Source organism: Hibiscus syriacus, unplaced genomic scaffold (genome assembly GCF_006381635.1).
Source record: "Hibiscus syriacus cultivar Baekdansim isolate YM2019G1 unplaced genomic scaffold, ASM638163v2 tig00112738_pilon, whole genome shotgun sequence".
Classification (NCBI taxonomy): domain Eukaryota; kingdom Viridiplantae; phylum Streptophyta; class Magnoliopsida; order Malvales; family Malvaceae; genus Hibiscus; species Hibiscus syriacus.
Window position 1 is genome coordinate 10,478,533 of NW_024063392.1, and position 17,708 is coordinate 10,496,240.

Genomic DNA, 17,708 nt, shown 5'->3' on the forward strand with positions numbered 1-17,708 from the left:
TATGCTGTAAGTAAATAAATCTTTCACTGGAAGTTAAAGTTATCATCCTAGAAGCATTGGTAAACTAAGGTAGGGTTTACCCTTGAATGCTGACCTGACAAGTGACAACTAAAGTTCTTGTTTCTTGCAACCCTGGCTATCGTTCAAATTACTAAGAGGCAGTTGTATAATCTTTTTTTGTTCTTGTTTATTAAAAAAATTTCTTTCGAGTTGATTGATTTTGTTTCAAATTGCTGACTTTCAGGAGCACTATTGTGTTGCTAATGCAATCAATGATGCCATGGTATATCCATCTATTTCTATTTGGTTTGGCTTCATATTCCAATGTCATGAGAATTTTTTTTATTGCTGCATGAAGGGCCAGAAATACAATTATTGGTTTATTTATACTGAATTATATTTGCCGGTTTCTCTCCTAATGTGGTGGACCATAAATTGCCCTCAAAATAACCCTAGATCAGTGAAACATTTTACAGCTTAAGTAAGTATTGATCTCATCATGGCATTCACATAAATTAACGACTTAGCAGCTAAACATGCCCCTTAGTTTCTGTTTTGGCTTTTCCCAATGTAATACTGCTGTGATTGAAGTGCATGTTTTTGTTGAATCTTCCTTCCACACTTTTTACCCTTTTCATGGTCCAGGGGCTGTATGCGAAATTTGGGTTTCCTGATGATCAGCAGCATGTGTCGGAGAGCGCTTTAGCTGATGCATCTCCATGAGAAAATGAGGTTGCTGCTCTTCTTCATCGTAATTTGCACCAACCCAACCTGACCCATATTTACAAAATACCCCTCTGTATGTTTCAGTTTTCCCTTTCTTCCTTACCTCTTTCCACTCTGTTTTTTCTCCCCATATTTTCCAAGCTCCTTTTCTAATTTTAAAAAAAAAATCAACATTTGAAGACCCAAAACAAGGCAATTTGTATCATTATGGACTCTGGTTGGATCTTACATCATTACCTGATTTTCATTTCAGAAATAAGAATATAAATGACAAAAAAAGGGACAATTATGGTTTTGATTTGTGTGAGAATCCATATCAAATGCTTATCGGAGATGAAGAAATAGATGGAAACGATTATGCTGATAGGAGGTCGAGTGCCACCCAGATGGTTTGGGCCTTTGTGTCGGTGATTTTCCTTGTTGTAATATGAGAAAAAGAATAGTAGGATGATTATTCAATTTTTTTTCTTAAATCGTACTTAATGTAAAGTTTTTATTATTTTGTTACCATTAATTTTTTAATGAGATGATAATGTGGTATTAATATAATAATAATTTTAATTTTTAAAATTCATATACTCTATTAAATTGACCTCAATTTAAAATAATATAAATATCCTATAAAAGTCTCCTTTTAATCATTGTTTTTCGAAGCAAATCATATCGAGTGAAATATATAATATTTTAACTTGAGATTGACGTCCATGATAAAAAGAATTCTATTCATTCTACTTAAAGAGAGCCAGTTGCTGGGTGGCTCGAGTTCTTATTCAGAAGTGGAACTGAATCTTCAATTAGTTTGAAACTGATGTGATTCACTGCCTGCTATTCTGCATGATCACCTCATCCCCTTGGCATGAATACCTTGTAGTCCGGGTGTCATAATCATTTTTTTGTGGAAAAATTATTTATTGTTTTAAAAAAAATGATTACGATTTTAAATTTTAGAAATGGATGATTTTGAAATTAAATTGGATAAAACTAAAAAAGAATCGTCATCGACCTTTGAGTCAGGTAGGTCGAATATCTAAAAATGTCTTTTTAAAAACCATTTTAAGAAAAATCATTTTTAAGACAAAAAATTGGTCTGCGTTTACAAAGATTCGATTAAAACGGGTTCGGAAGTCGATTACAGTCAATGAATGATTGACACTCATGAATTGCCCTTTCGGTACCATTTAATTTGTCGGTTGTCTTAATTGCAAAAATTTAAATTTAAATTGAAATTTAAAAATTCAATTCGAATTACTTACCTTTTATCGATTGAAGTTACTACTGAAGAAGTCAAAAAGATGTTAGATACTAAATAATATGAATGCTTTAAACAGAAATAAATAATTTTAAGAGGTTAAATTAAAATAATAATAAGGTAAAATAATATCACGAAAAAATAAAAATAGTTAAGAAATGTTAATATAAAATAATAAAATATTAATTTATAAAAAGAAATAAAAATATAAAATTTAGGAATTAATAATAATAATAATAATAATTTCAAAATATAAAATAAAAGAATGATTAAAATAAAATTATTTCACAATTAAAAGACTAAAATAAAAGAAAAATAATTTACATTAGTGACCAAAATAAAACATGCATAAAATATTAGGCCAGATTTGAAATGTAAACATAATAAAATTCGAAATCCAAATTAAAATACTAAAAATTAAATTTAATGATTAAAATATAAAAATTACAAAAGTAGAGGTTTACGGAAGAGGTTTATCCACTCTCGAAATTACATAGATATCCCTCCTCAAAACGACGTAGTTTTAGGGAGGGTATTTATAGCCTTTAACCCACCATTTATGCCTAAACCCATTCATTTCTCTTCTCTCTCTAACGGAGAGTTTAAATTTCTCTCTACTTCTTTATAGCTTTCCCTCACTGGAGGGAAACCGGCCAACAGCGACCACCGTGTGCCGCCGCCACCGACCACCACCCATGGTGGCCGAAAAATATCAAAAATAGCCTAAATCGAAGCTCAAATCCCACTAAACCCGAATCTAGCCTCCATTTTTCCTAAAAATACCCCAAACTCTCTAGATCTAAAAAAGATACCTTCAATATTTCGGTTTTCCGACAATGCGTGGAAGCTCCGACGAGGGTAAGTTCTTTTCTCTTTTTTGTTTTCCGCTTTCTTCCCCTCATTACATTTTTTTCTTGGGTTTTTATAGCCTGATTTGCACATTTTTTTCTTTTTTTTTCAACATGCTTGAAAATATTGTTTTTTTACTTTGGCTTGATTTTTTGGTTTTTGGTGTAGTGATGACAATGGCAGCTTCCAGAAGGTTGACGCTGCTGGAACGTTTGACTGGTTTTTTTTTAAAAAAACTTGGACAAACGGTGTCTACAATTGCTCCTCTTGCACATTCTTGTGTCAACAAAAATAGGGCAAAGACGAAAAAGACAACCAGTTTTTGTCTGATTCTCTTTTTTATTTGACGTGTTTGTTGTTGGAGAACAACTGTAATTGGGCTTCAGGTTGAGCTTGGAATTGGGCCTTGGTCTTCTTCTCGATTTAAAGACCTCGGCTTGAAAATTCTTCCGGAAGGTAGTTCCTCGTTGCTACCATGCGGTTGATATGCCTCCGAACTGAATGAAATCGAACTTAAAAATTCTTGTTGAGATAGCCCTTCTCGAATTGAGCTATGCTGTAATTTGATATGTCCATGAGTTGAATGTAATCAAACTCAAAGATTTGCTGACAGATAGCTCTTCTCGCCTTAAGCTATGTTGTAAATTTGCCATGTCCTTGAGCTGAATATAATCGAAATCGAAGGTTTCATTGTTGACAGATAGCCCTTCTTGCCTTGAGATATGCTGTAAATTTGATATGCCTCTGAGTTAAATGTAATCGAACTCGAAGGTATTTGATGATAGATAACCCTTCTTGCCTTGAGTTATGTTGTAAATTTGATATGCCTTTGAGCTGAATATAATCGAACTCAAATGACTTTGATGACAGATAACCCTTCTCGTCTTGTGTTATACTGTAAATAATGTGCCTTTGAGTTGAGTGTAATCGAACTCGAAGGTCTTTGATGAAAGATAACCCTTCTCGCCTTGAGATATGCTACAAATGATGTGCCTTTGAGCTAAGTGTAATCAAATTCGAAGGTCTTTTGCTGGTAGATAACCTTCTCGCCTTGAGCTATGCTGCAATGTTTTAGCTGAGTGTAATCGAACTCGAAGGTTCGAAGGTCTTTTGTTGGCAGATAACCCTTCTCCGCCTTGAGCTATGCTGCAAATAATGTGCCTTTGAGCTGAGTGTAATCGAACTCGAAGGTCTTTTTTGGTAGATAACCCTTCTCGCCTTAAGCTCTGCAAATGATGTGCCTTTGAACTGAGTGTAATCGAACTCAGGTCTTTTGTTGGCAGATAGCCTTCTTGCCTTGAGCTATGCTGACAAATAACCCTTCTAACCTGAGTTATGATGTAAATGATGTCCATTTGAGTTGAGTGTAATCGAACTCGAAGATCTTTGGCAGATAGCCTTTCTTGCCTTGAGCTATGTTGCAAATGATGTGACTTTGAGCTGAATGGAATCGAACTCGAAGGTCTTGGCAGATAGCCCTTCTTGCCTTGAGCTATACTGCAAATGATGTGCCCTTGAGCTGAGCGTAATCGAACTCGAAGGTCTTTGGCAGATAGCCCTTCTTGCCTTAAGCTGTTGTAAATGAGTGCCTTTGAGCTGAGTGTAATCGAACTCGAAGGTCTTTTGTTGGCAGATAGTCCTTCTTGCCTTGAGCTATGCTGAAAATGATGTGTCTTGAGCTAAGTCTAATCAAACTCGATGGTCTTTTGTTGAGGGTGCTTTTGAATCGAGTACTTCTATTTGGAGTCGAAACTTGACTCTAAAAGCGTAAAACATTATGTATGTGAAAAAAATAACAAATGGATGCTCTTAAGTATGACTAAGAGCATGCAATATGAATTGACTCTGTTTTATCTTCTGGATGGAGCCTCATTTTGTATCGATCTTATACTCGGAATGACCATGCCCCATTTTCTTCTTGGTTGCAGCCTTTCACATTTGAGACTGTCATGTTCGAAAATGTTTTTCTCCTTTCTCTTATTTTAGGAGGAAAAAATATACGAATTCTGTAAAACTTTGTTCCTTAATTCAGGCTCGCAATCGAATCAAATCATAAACAGAGTTCAAAGTATATCAAAGGAATTAATAGCTTTTTTTATGCTTTCAGAGTTACAGCTCTTGACAATATCTGAATGGACGAGTTCCTTAGGTTAGCCTCCTATTTTCTAAGGTTTCGGCCATAAAATTGTCATTTCTTCTCGGTCATTGCAACATGCCCTTTTTTTGGCTTGGCATTTTAATTGGAGGCGAACAAAATGATACAACTGGAAAAATCAATGGCTAGACCTATCAGAATATTTATGTCTCAGTTCTCTGAAATGTTTCATTTGTTCAAGCTTGTAACTCACCTAATCAAGGTAGTGCAGAAATATCGGTCTAAAATGAGATTTCTGAGTGCTCGTGTGATTTTGACTATTAACAGGTGTTCCTCAACTCCCTTAGTCCATATTCACTGACTCCTTATTTAGTAAATTTGATTTAATTTTCCATTATTTGGCTAGCTGAATTTTATCCATAAAGTCGGGGGCATTTAACCAATTGCTTTAGAGGGATAGCTCAAGCTTTATTGTATATATATTATAATCACCTTTATCAGGCTAGCTGAAGGATTCATGTCGTCACAAAGTCTTTGACTTGACAATCACAGTGGAGCATACACTGAATTGCCAGGTAACCGATCAATGTCATGGTTTGAATATAATCTATTCATAAAGCCAGGACTTTCGAGTTTCCTCTATAACCAATTGCCTTAGCGGAATAGCTTAGCTTTATTGTGTATATATGTATATATATATATTTTTGTTAGGTAACAGGATTATATTTCTCAAGCTCGCTGAGGAGAACCTGTTATAGTTTAGGTGTTTGTCAAAGGTCAGAAAATCTCATCGTTAGTGTTCAATTCCCAAGCAACTGACCTAAACTAAATTCACCCACTTGGCCATTCCATCTAAAAATATCATGATCATCATTGAACTTTATAAACAGATAGAAACCAATTAAATTTGCAATCTCATGTGCTAGTTGTCCCTTTCTGTTCGCTCCTAACACATACCTGAATACTAAGCCTCTTGTTCATTCCCTTATGAAAGGAGAAGGCTATGTCCGTTATTGTAAAAGAAGAGTATGTATTCCAATGTATGTTCTGGATAAAAGGGATCCTTGTTTATAGGGATCCTTGTTTGTATGGATTCAATCTAGTCATTTGTCAAAGATTTACAACCTCAAATATTCACGAAGTTTTAATTCAGTTGATATTCAAAGAATTTAAAGTCTGCAAATTTGATTCATTGTTCACCATCATTAAAATAGCATAAATTCATTTAAATGTCTTTAAAAAACTGAGAAAATAAGAAAAACAAATTCAAACAAAGTGTTGCAAATGATGAAATGACCCTACTCCTCACTTGGATGCCCCCGAGTTGTTGAATTCGATACAATTCTTGTTATGCATTTTCTCCACGATTCTCTTGAATGAGGAGTAGTTCTCGATAGTGTGCCCTGGGACACCGCTATGATATTCGCAATGAGCGCTCTCATCATACTACATGGGGTATGGGGGCTTCATGGGTTTCACCGAGTATGGTGACACTACGTGAGTGTCACAAGTTGTTTGTAAAGTTCTTTGTAAGTCATGGGAATAGGATCAAAATGTCCCCATTTTTATGAGACATGTGAAGGTAATGAAAAAGAGAAAAATAATGCGAAATATACAGGAATGCATGATGCATTAAATGTTCAAGGCATTGATCCAAAAATGTGTTTGTTATTATAAATAATTCTTATTGGGATAAAAGTGCTATTTCTTTAAGAGATAAAAACCCTTAAAGGCATATTCTGAATAAGTCTTCTAGACCCCGAACGACTTTTGATAGATTGACTCGTCTTTCGCCTTCTTCTGTCACCTGTTGAATACCTGTCGAACCTTTCTGGCCTCTCTGAGCTGCTTCTTGTACTTGTCTCGAGAAATCTCGAATGGTTGCATTTCTGGTTTTCACTCTCTGCTGAGTCGGTTCCCTCAACGAAAGCGCTTTTGGAAGCCTCGGGAAAATCTGAAACTCATTTGCTTGTTTTTTGAATTAGTCAATGATGGCCTTTAGTTTCAGCTATCGCTTTGTCTTGTTCTTGTTATCTTTGAAGGGACTCTCCAGGTCAATAACCTTTTTTCTTCTGCCCCTGCAACCTTTGTCAGCTCAAAAAGTTGACTTTTGGTGTGCTCGGTGTAAAACCTAGTCCATTCCGAGTCTTTTCTGACCACAGTTGGACTTCTGAGCTTTTCATCTCTTGTATTGTAAATACCCGAAAAAATTATTTAAATCATGTAATTTGGTGAAATTTGGTGTCTAAATTAAAAGTTTTCAAAACTTATAGGCCATTTTAGAAGTTGAAGGAAATTCAGGGACCAAGCCCTAAATTCCTCCAAGGAGAGTCAGCAGGCTTGTATTATAAGCGTGTTTTCTGATTGAAATCAGAAAACGCATGCTTTATTTACAAAAATTTTCTTCCTTCCGTACCTCTACTTTCAAGCTCAATTTCGACGTCATCCGACTTCCAATCGTAAAATTGAAACCACCATCGTGTTCATCGTCGACCTGTGAACAAAACCCAGTAAACTAATTTTAGCGAAACACTACCAAACGCCGTGAATTTCAAGTCAAAGTATCGACGTCTTTTTTAGCACCACCGCCGGGAAAATCTTAAATTCATCTCCGATCGTTGATCGGTTTTCGACACCTCCCGCACCATCGTGTTCCTGGTGTTGTTCCGAGTCCGACGGTGTCGTCCTTGTCTCTGTAGGCGGCAGCGCGTGTGGGAGGTGGAGCGGTCAAAGATTCGGCCGAGTTGAAATCGAGCTCTCCACCGTTCAAAAATTTGAACCGAGGTTGGTAAGTGACTCAAAATCGCTTAAAATAATTTTTGGAAATTTTTGCAGGAATTTTTGGAGACCGGAAGAGGTCTCAAGCGCCGCCCCTACACGTGGGGAAAGATGCGAATGGCTGGGTGACGTTGTGACCGGTCTGAGCCGGGTTGACCGGTCTGAACCGACCGTTGATCGACCCGACCCGTTGACATTCTAAGAATTATTTTGAAAAAGGTGACATTTTGGGAATTATTTTGAAAAGGTGACATTATGGGAATTATTTTGAAAAAGGTGACATTTTGGGAATTATTTTGAAAAAGGTGACATTCTGGTAATTATTTTGAAAAAGGTGACATTTTGAGAATTTTCGAATGTAGACTATTGAATCCTTTTGACCATAACTTTGACCGGCTTTAAACGGCTATTAAACGACCTTTGATTTTGTTCGAGTATACCTATTCTGACATTTTTGACGTGCCGAATCCGTTTCCGAAGTCCGTTTTTCCAAATTCGTACCTGAAGTCCTCCAAATCAATAGTCAAACCCGTTGACTTTGATTTTGACCAAGAATTTGAATTTTTGAAAAGTCATACTTTATGTTGTTCGACGCTCTGATTCCGATTCGGCACTCCGTTTGATCAAATTCAGACTCGAAAGCCTTCAAATTGATAGTCAAATCTGAAAAATGCTTATGTACTAAAGAGTTTAAGCTTTGAATGGTTGAGTAAGACTTGAGACTGATAAATTATTAATGTTTGAAGGTACAAGAGACTCTCCTAACCGTTCGACAGCTCGACCCAGCTCCTCTAGATCAGTTAAGCCGCGTGTGCCAGTATTCACCCGTAAGACCTGTAAATTTTATGATTTCAGAAATTAATTTTGTTACCCATTAGTAATATAGTGTTATTATGGATTATGTTCGAAAACAGTAGCAGAGCGTGGCGAGGCCAGCAATCACTAGATCTACTATTTGAACCTATTGTCGAAGTGTGTTCCCTGTGTACTACTTGATTGTTTTATATGTTTTGAAATATGGTACATTGAAAGCTATGGTTTAATGTTTTATTAATCCACCTATTTACTGGTGATGGTTTATGGAATATGACTGATATATGATTGGTTTTCATTGGTATATGATAATATTGATTATGAAATTATAGAAATTATGCTTACTGCATAAATAGTATTTTTGAAATATTGATTTTGGGTTAGATTGCATTACGGAGGTACAGCTTTGATCACGCTGGTAAACCTTATGGACCTAATGTGACTCTTGGGTAGGCCCACGGGCCTCAAGATGCTTCATTAGGTTGGCCCCCTTTGCTGTGTGCTTAGGGTAAGCCCTACGGACTTACGGACTTAAGGATACAGACCTCAAAGCCTATCTTTAGGTTGGCTTCCTTTCTGCTGTGTGCTTAAGGTAAGCCCTATGGACGCAGTTCTGGGGAATTGCGGATGGTGTACAAGAGAAGAGTTTTAAATTACGAGTTTCAAAAGTTAAACTTCATTATGATTTGATGATGAATTTCTAAACTATTACTCAATTACTGTACCTACTATGATTTTATTGTACTATTGGGACACACTGAGCCTAGCTCACTTTTCAAAAATATTTTTCCCTTTCAGATACTGTTGGTTAGATACTCGGATCAAGCACTTGGAGGATCAACATATCTCTTGAAGTATATCGTATTGTAATGTTTTATCTTTTAAGTTGACTCTATTATGGTAACATGGGCCTTATTTTAAAAGTATTGGATTTTATAATGAGTATTCCTTTTGCTAATTTATATCCATTTATTGTAATTTGGATTTTTAAAGACATGTTTTAATTAAATTGTTATTTTTCTCATAATTATGACTTGGTTTTTTTATTTTATAGTATTATTTATTATAATTTCATAAATGTCATTTATAAATATGATTTTTCATTGATAGAATAACGGTTTCGGAAAAATGTCTTTAAGAATCATGAATGTGATCCACTAGACTTAGTCGAAATGCATAGGCCGGGTCTAGGGGGTTACATGTATTATAACCCCTTTGTCCATTAATGCAAATTACTTACGTTTAACAAACATATTTTTAGTGGATCAACACCTCTTTTGAATGATGCAAATGATGAAAATAAAATGAAAAAGAAAAAACATGAAAAGAGTTAGTGAGGTAAGGATAATAATCAAAACAATAATGTAAATAAAAGTCCTACCCCATATGCTTATAATTCCTACCCGGTCATGATCTCTATCCCTTAAGTTGATTTCGAACAAGCCCTCACCTCATATATTTATAGTTCACATGCTTTGAACGGAAAATAAAGCAGGACATAAACTTAAAATAGCATAGGGTTTGAAATGAGGTTTTGGGGTGGGCTCTAATTCTCCATAGTCTCTCGGTTTAGGTTCTAAAATAAGGTACTCAAGTTCTCCGTGCTGGTGCCCCCTTGGGGTTGCCAGACCCTTAGTTCTAAGCCCATTACAAGCTTATGTGGACTAAGTTAAACTTGAGAGTAAACATTCCCTTATGCCCATGCGGAGTATAAATTCACACGAAGACATAAGGTATATAAATCCCGAAGGTTACTTGCTAGGCCCATACGGAGAATAAATTCCCACGAAGGCGTCGTTTTCACCCCCACTTAAAAGGGTTTGGAGCTCGGGTATAGAGATTGAGATGAAAATTTTGAAAAATCTGAAATCATCAGGAAAAACGTCAATACAACTATTTATTTGAAAAAAAATCAAAGATAAATAATTAGAATCGAATAAATAAATTAAAATTTAAACTTGTAATTTTCACTCAAAAAGACAACCGAAAATTAATTTTGGCCTGACTCACTTGCCTAGTCCCCAGCGGAGTCGCCAAACTGCCATAACCATTTTTCGGTGGAACAATTATTTATTGTTTTAAAAAACGGTTACGACTTTAAATTTTGGAAATGGGTGATTTTGAAATTAAATTGGATAGAATTAAAAAAAGAGTCGTCATCGACCTTTGAGTCAGGTAGGTCGAATACCTAAAAATGTCTTTTTAAAAATAATTTTAAGAAAAATCATTTTTAAGACAAAAAAATTGGTTTGCGTTTACAAAGATTCGAAACGGGTTCGGGATTCGATTACAGTCAAGGAAGGATTAACACCTATGAACTGCCCTTTCGGTACCATTTAATTTGTCGGTTGTCTTAATTGCGAAAATTAAAATTAAAATTGAAATTTAAAAATTCAATTCGAATACTTACCTTTTATTGATTGAAGTTACTACTGAAGAAGTCAAAAAGATGTTAGATACTAAAATAAAATATTGAATGCTTTAAACAGAAATAAATAATTTTAAGAGGTTAAATTAAAAATAATAATAATAAGATAAAATAATATCACGAAAAAAATAAAAATAAGTTAAGAAAATGTTAATATATAAAAATAATAAAATATTAATTTATAAAAAGAAATAAAAAAATATAAAATTTAGGAAATAATAATAATAATAATTTCAAAATATCGAATAAAAAATGATTAAAATAAAATTATTTCACAATTAAAATACTAAAAGAAAAGAAAATAATTTACATTAGTGACCAAAATAAAATATGCATAAATTATTAGGTCAGATTCGAAGAAAAATATGAATTAGTGACTAAAATGTAAACATAATAAAATTCAAAATCCAAATTAAAATACTGAAAATTAAATTCAATGACTAAAATATAAAAATTAGAAAAGTAGATGTTTGCAGAAGGGGTTTATCTACTCTCAAAATTACACAGAGATTCCTCCTCAAAACGACGTAGTTTTGGGAGGGTATTTATAGCCTTTAATCCCCACCATTTATGTCTAAACCCATTCATTTTTCATTTTCTTTTCTCTCTAAGGGAGAAAGTTTAAATTTCTCTCTGCCTTCTCTCTAGCTTTCCCTCATCGGAGAGAAACCGACCAACAGTCGGTCACCGTGTGCCGCCGCTGCCGGCCACTAAACCCGAATCTAGCCTCTGTTTTTCCTAAAAATACCCAAACTCTCTAGATCTAAAAAAGATACCTTCGATATTTCAGTTTTCCGACGACGCGTGAAAGCTCCGACGAGGGCTCTCTTTTTTGTTTTCCGCTTGCTTCCCCTCATTACATTTTTTATTTCGGGTTTTTATAGCCTGATTTGTACATTTTTTTAACATGCTTGAAAATATTGTGTATTTTTTTTTTGACTTTGACTTGATTTTTGGTTGCTGGTGATGTAGGTGATGACGATGGCAGCTTCCAGAAGACTTGATGGTGCTGGAACGTTCGACTGTTTTTTTTAATTAAAAAAAACAGACAAAACGGGTGTCTTCGCCTGGACTTGATCAATTTCATCTTTTAGACTCAAGACAGTGACATCAAATCTAATTAACAGGATGATGAATCCATTTACAATGGCAGGCAACACTTCATCTTGAATCAGCTGTCTCTTCCTGCCACTTTAGTTTCTGCAGTTTGATAAAATCTTAATGCAATTTTATCTGCTCACTCCATGGCTGGTTCAACCTTACCCTTCTTCCCGTCAGCAATGACCATGTTGATGGCAAAACAGAGCCTTCCAACGTATACACATTTTGTGACGAGTGGAAGCTACTCCCTGATATTGTCGCTTCCGAAGAAGCTATCAAAAGTTTCATCAATGTTGTCCATGTCGTATTTGTCAAACAATCTGAAGTGCTTAAGGTTAAGAAACAAACTGAAAACATATCGAAGGAGCTTGAGAAAAAGGCGTTGTCTCTCCACAACATAGAAAGGAAGTTATACCAGTCATACTTTATGGTTGGTGTCGAACTTCTTGATCATGGGCGGCTTCTGGATGCCCCGGATCCCCTCACTGAAAAGAAATCCGAACTCACAGCCTCCCAAAGGCGGGTGGAAGACCAAATGCTGAGGCATGCGAGAGCAGTAGAGGTTACAAGAGCAATGACACTGAATAATCTTCAAACAGGCTTACCCAAGCATTGACCAGCTTTTCTGCGTAGTTTACGGAAGCTCTTGACTCCTATCATATCAAATAGATGAATACATCGATTCTTATATATTATTTATAAGTTTCAGTTCTTTTCATCAATGTGTAAATACTAGGGAGTTATTTTCTTGTCATATCTTCAATGGTATACCAATCAGTTCATAGTTGAAGGATGCCCGTGTCTACCAAGCAGATGAACCCTTTTTTTCTCGTTGAAAACGAAAGCTTTTCCCCAGGGGAGAGAAAACACAGTTAATATTGTAAATGAATGAGGTGCAACATTTGTGGAAGAAACAGTCAAAAACGTTCTTCAAGTTACAGACATCTGTTTTGTTCCCATCTTACTATATAACCCACGAAGAAAGCATTTGTTGTCGATAAACTCAGATGCAGTCTGGGTAATAAATTGATATTGTGATGAATACATAGACATCTGTCGAGGCATCGTATATCCTAAGATTTTATTTCACCATTCTTCACAGGCAGTGCAAACATCTTCCCTTCTAATTTGAGACCCTCTGGCGTCCACATGAACCCCTATTCTCTCTCATGTCGAGTCAAATCGGAGTCTTAAACAAGGACAAAGCTTCCTAAATGTTTTTTTTTCTTATCTACAAGACTCGAATTATCAATCGTTCTAAGGCTTGGACCCAAACCGTTCGACTTGTGCTTATCTATGCCTGCCATGATTTGCATAACAAGAAATTATAATGGAATTTGAAATTGAAGCACTCGGTCTGAGTTATCTATATTTGTAACTGCACAAAAGGCAGAAGCATACCTTTAAAAAGAAGTCACTAATTTTAACTTGATATTTTCTTTGACGAGGCAGTGAGCTCTGAGCTGATGTATATCCTCAGAAGAACTCAAAGTCCATATATTTACCCCCAGATTTCACGTCCGTCCCTACCATCCTTTTACTGTTGTTACCAACTCCAACTGGCTCCTCCGGCCCGAGTTTCCTGGGCATCCTAGGCAACTCGCTCTCCATTGGTCTTGGCACCTCAGGTGGGGTGCTACATCGTATTAGAGCCTAATTCACACCTTCAAAGAAAGGGTGTTGCTTGATATCGGTTGCACCCCTCTTCACCCCTAGCCGGTGTTGTGGCTCCTTAACCAGCAAGCCGCGGATTAGATCACAGCTAACATAACTGGTTGTCGGTGAATCGGGGAATTTCAGCTGTTGCCCTACAACATTGAACAGTGTAGCACGGTTTCCTGAGCCTTTAAAGGGGGTTTTGCCATATAGCAGCTCATGTAAGAAAATTCCAAAGGTCCTCCAATCAACAGCATTTCCATGGCCTTCTCCTTTGATTATTTCAGGGGCTAGGTATTCATGGGTTCCAACAAAGGACATGGATCGGGCTGCAGTAGGCTCTGCAACAAGCTCCGGGAGGGAATGAGAAGGCACCCCAAATTCAACTTGAGCTTTTCCGGTTTTCTTCTAGTTCTTTTGAGGGAATATCCTCGGGATAAATCAGGCAGGTTGAATGCAAACTGAAGTAGGCTCAATGCAGGCCGTTGAACACAGAACGTGCCACGTTTTAAAGGATTTGAAGGATTGGAATTGAATGCTAAGGTTTTTATCAGTGTGGGAGAAACTGCGCATCTTAAGGAAAGATCAAAGTCTGAGAGCATTATATGGGCATCTTCACGGACTAGGACATTCTCTAGTTTCAAGTCCCTATAAACAACACCAAGCATGTGGAGATACTCGAGCGCTAATAGAACCTCTGCAGCGTAAAATCTACATTAAGATGAATGGTAGGGTTTGTAACTTTCTAGCTGAAATTCACTAATCTTAGCCAAAAACCTTTTCTTACGACTCTATGATGGCAAAGCCTTCAGCAATGTGCTTATGCCACCTACATAAAAAACATAAGAACTTCTGAAACATGATGCATTCAGATACATGCAATAATCTATTTGGGCAGCGACTCAAATAGTTTCCAAAAAGTACTGCCTTATGGGGCCACGGAAATATTAAGTACCATTACCTCATAAACTGAAAACCATGTTGGAATTCGACATAAACAGATAACAATCAGTCCATGGCACCTACAGAGTTAAGGTAACTAAGCAAATTTGGGATGTAAAAGGAATCCATTTCCATGCCCATCACATTCAGTCTCAATAGACTCCTTGCTATAAACAGTTCTAGACTCCAGTTCATTCTAAAACACAAGACTTATAGAAGGAAATAAAAGCTTTGATTAGTTGCATTTACAATTTTCTCTCACATAAACAGGCTAGCAGGTCCTCAAGGATGGCAAGCATCTCCCTGCCTAGTATTCAGCAGCATGAGGGGAAAACCAATATTCATAAACTAGAGATATGGCCCAAGGTTGCAATAAAGAACTATCATCTTTGGACTCAGTTAACTAGTTTGGTTTTACTTGACACCATGAGTCCAAAGATGAGAAAACCAACAGTGTGGATTTGAAGATATGCTGAAGGTTCCCAACATGTGGAAAAGTATGAAAGAGATGAAAACCACATTCTCATGTGCATGACATTTAGGTAAGATCTTGCAAAATAAAAGGCAAAACATGTACAAGTGCAACCCATCCAATAACTAGGGACTAACTTGCCCATAATTCTAACATAGAAAACCCATTACCACACACTAGGAGACGTGCAAAACAGAAAGAAAAACGGATCGACAGACTAATCCTCATGGTAGTAAACTTCTGAGAAACCAGAGGGAACTATCATGAAAGTCAATATGTGATTAGATCATTAGACACAATACAGGAAGGGAGATAAATAACAGTAAGATAAAAAAGGAACCTTTCAACAGAAATTTATTTATTTTCCTTCAAGGATGCTAATATTATACACAACGTGAATGTTTTATGGTATATAAGCCAAACCTTGCAGCATACTCTGAGAAATGCTTTCCCGGTTGTCGTTGCCTCAAAGTGTGTAGATCTCCCCCTGGGCAATATTCCATGACTAGTCACAAGAACCTATTGGTTTCAAAATGAGTATACAGAGTTGGGAGAAACGGATGGTCCAGCAGCTGCAGAATCTCCCTTTCAGTCAGAGCCCTGTTCAACTTCTTATGACTCGCAAGCGATGCCTTGTCCATTACTTTCATTGCAAAATTACAAGAAGTACCACTCAGCTCTGAGAGGTATACACTGCCAATGTCTCCACGGCCAAGCCGTTTAAATAATCTAAAATGGCTCATGCCCAAAATTCCATCTCGAGCCCAGATAGCAAGGATGGCATTCCACCTTGGATCATTTCCTTTACGAGGCTTATTAGCACTTCCAGTAATATTACTCCAGTTACTGTCATCACTAAGACTGCTGTCACTTGCTTGGCTAACACTAGTCTTTGCACTCTCCAGTGAATCTACTCTGACACTTCCTTCTGTACTATCACAATTCCTCTCCATGCCATAACTTGTGACTGCATCACTCCTACACGTACTCACAGAGCTATTGACAATGCTCATAGCAGTGGCAATCCCAGTACTGTCAATGCTGCTATGTGGACTTACATTATCACCTGGAAGTGAAAGAGCATCCAAAACACATTCTCTTTCATTTGAACCTGGATGAATGAGAGAATCATCAGCATTCTTTGATGCACTCGGACCTGGAAATGGAGAAGAAGATAGCGTACCTAAATCATTGGGTTCTTCAACCAAACTTTCTGCTGGTGAAAGTACAGCAGGACTTGGCTTCTTATGAGGAACCCTGATTGAAAGATCATCTAGAAAAGGTCCCTTCAATAGCATGCTCTTTATCAAACACCCGGGATCGGATTTCTTCTGACTGATTGGTACATAAACAGTTCCCATTGGATCCATGCCCACAGGTTCGGGAGGGTGACTAGCTCCAGAAAAAGAAATCAGTACTCTTTCCTCCAATGGATCACTGCCACAATTGAATGTAATAACATCAGGCATGATTTCTACCCGTTCAAGCAAGGAGTCTTTCCCCTACCCGTTCCATGTTCTTACAGGTTCAGCTGACTCCGATAATTGGGAGTTTTCTGCATTACGTCTACCCACTTTATCTCTACAGTGTACAGCTTGAAAATTCAACATAAGACCTCCTCCCTCAAAGACTATATGCTGATTTGACACTGAACTCACAGCGGGCAATTCCCTTGGAAGCAACTTCAATTTTGAAACCCTTTCCATTCCGAGAAATCTTGAACCACATAGAATAATCTTAACAGCAAAGCAAACCTGCAAAATGTGGCAGAGATTGAGTTCAATAATTCAAGTTTTCTGGTTGGACATCAAAAGAAATCTAATGAACGATTTTTTTTTCCTATACTGTCTAACCAAAATAAAATCAATTAACAATGATATTCTCATACTATGGTCCACTTTATCAGCTCACCAGAATAAAATAGAGCACTAACCAATTGGAAACAAACATCAAAATTCACTCACTGCCAGCGCAACTTATCCAGATTTAGTCTTCAATATAATATTTATTTTCAAAAATTAACATATCATATATAACATGTACTCTTCCTATATTTTTCTAACCAAAAAAGGTTTGTTTCCGCACATTTTAAAAAACAAAATATATAAAACTTACAATAATAGAGCAATGAAAGTTCTCTCACAAAGCCTCTAATTTTAGCGCCAACGCTTGAAAATATATACTTGACTTCTAAGTTAAAAAAAATCAGATCAATGAAATAAGCTCACGAAATCTGTGACTTTGAGCTGATATCAACTAAATGCCGCGAAAATGGAATTAGAGAAACCCTAGTTAATTTATTTTAGAAATGAAGAAGATAAACTCAAAAACTAAATATCCACACATCTCTTCTATTCCATTGTCGGAACATTCGCAACGTAAATCCTTCGACTCCACCCTCTAAAACCTTTCAACCTCTAACTCTTGTCAAAGAGGAAAAATAAATAAAAGAGAAAGTTCTCCAATAACTCCAACTCAGAAAATGTACACGGGGAGAGATTTTAAAATTCATATTAACAAAAGAAAAAAAAAGTAAACGGGAATCAAAATACGGAACATTCAAGCCAAAAATAACAACTCCCAAAAACAATTAGCATAA

The 17,708-nt window shown here is 36.4% G+C and overlaps 2 pseudogenes; one reads left to right on the forward strand and one right to left on the reverse strand.

Moving 5' to 3' along the window:
- The first annotated feature begins 11,919 nt into the window (after nucleotides 1-11,919).
- On the forward strand, nucleotides 11,920-12,708 carry LOC120183122 (annotated as a pseudogene).
- Nucleotides 12,709-13,515: 807 nt separating this feature from the next.
- LOC120183028 lies at nucleotides 13,516-16,815 on the reverse strand (annotated as a pseudogene).
- Between the last annotated feature and the right edge of the window lie 893 nt (nucleotides 16,816-17,708).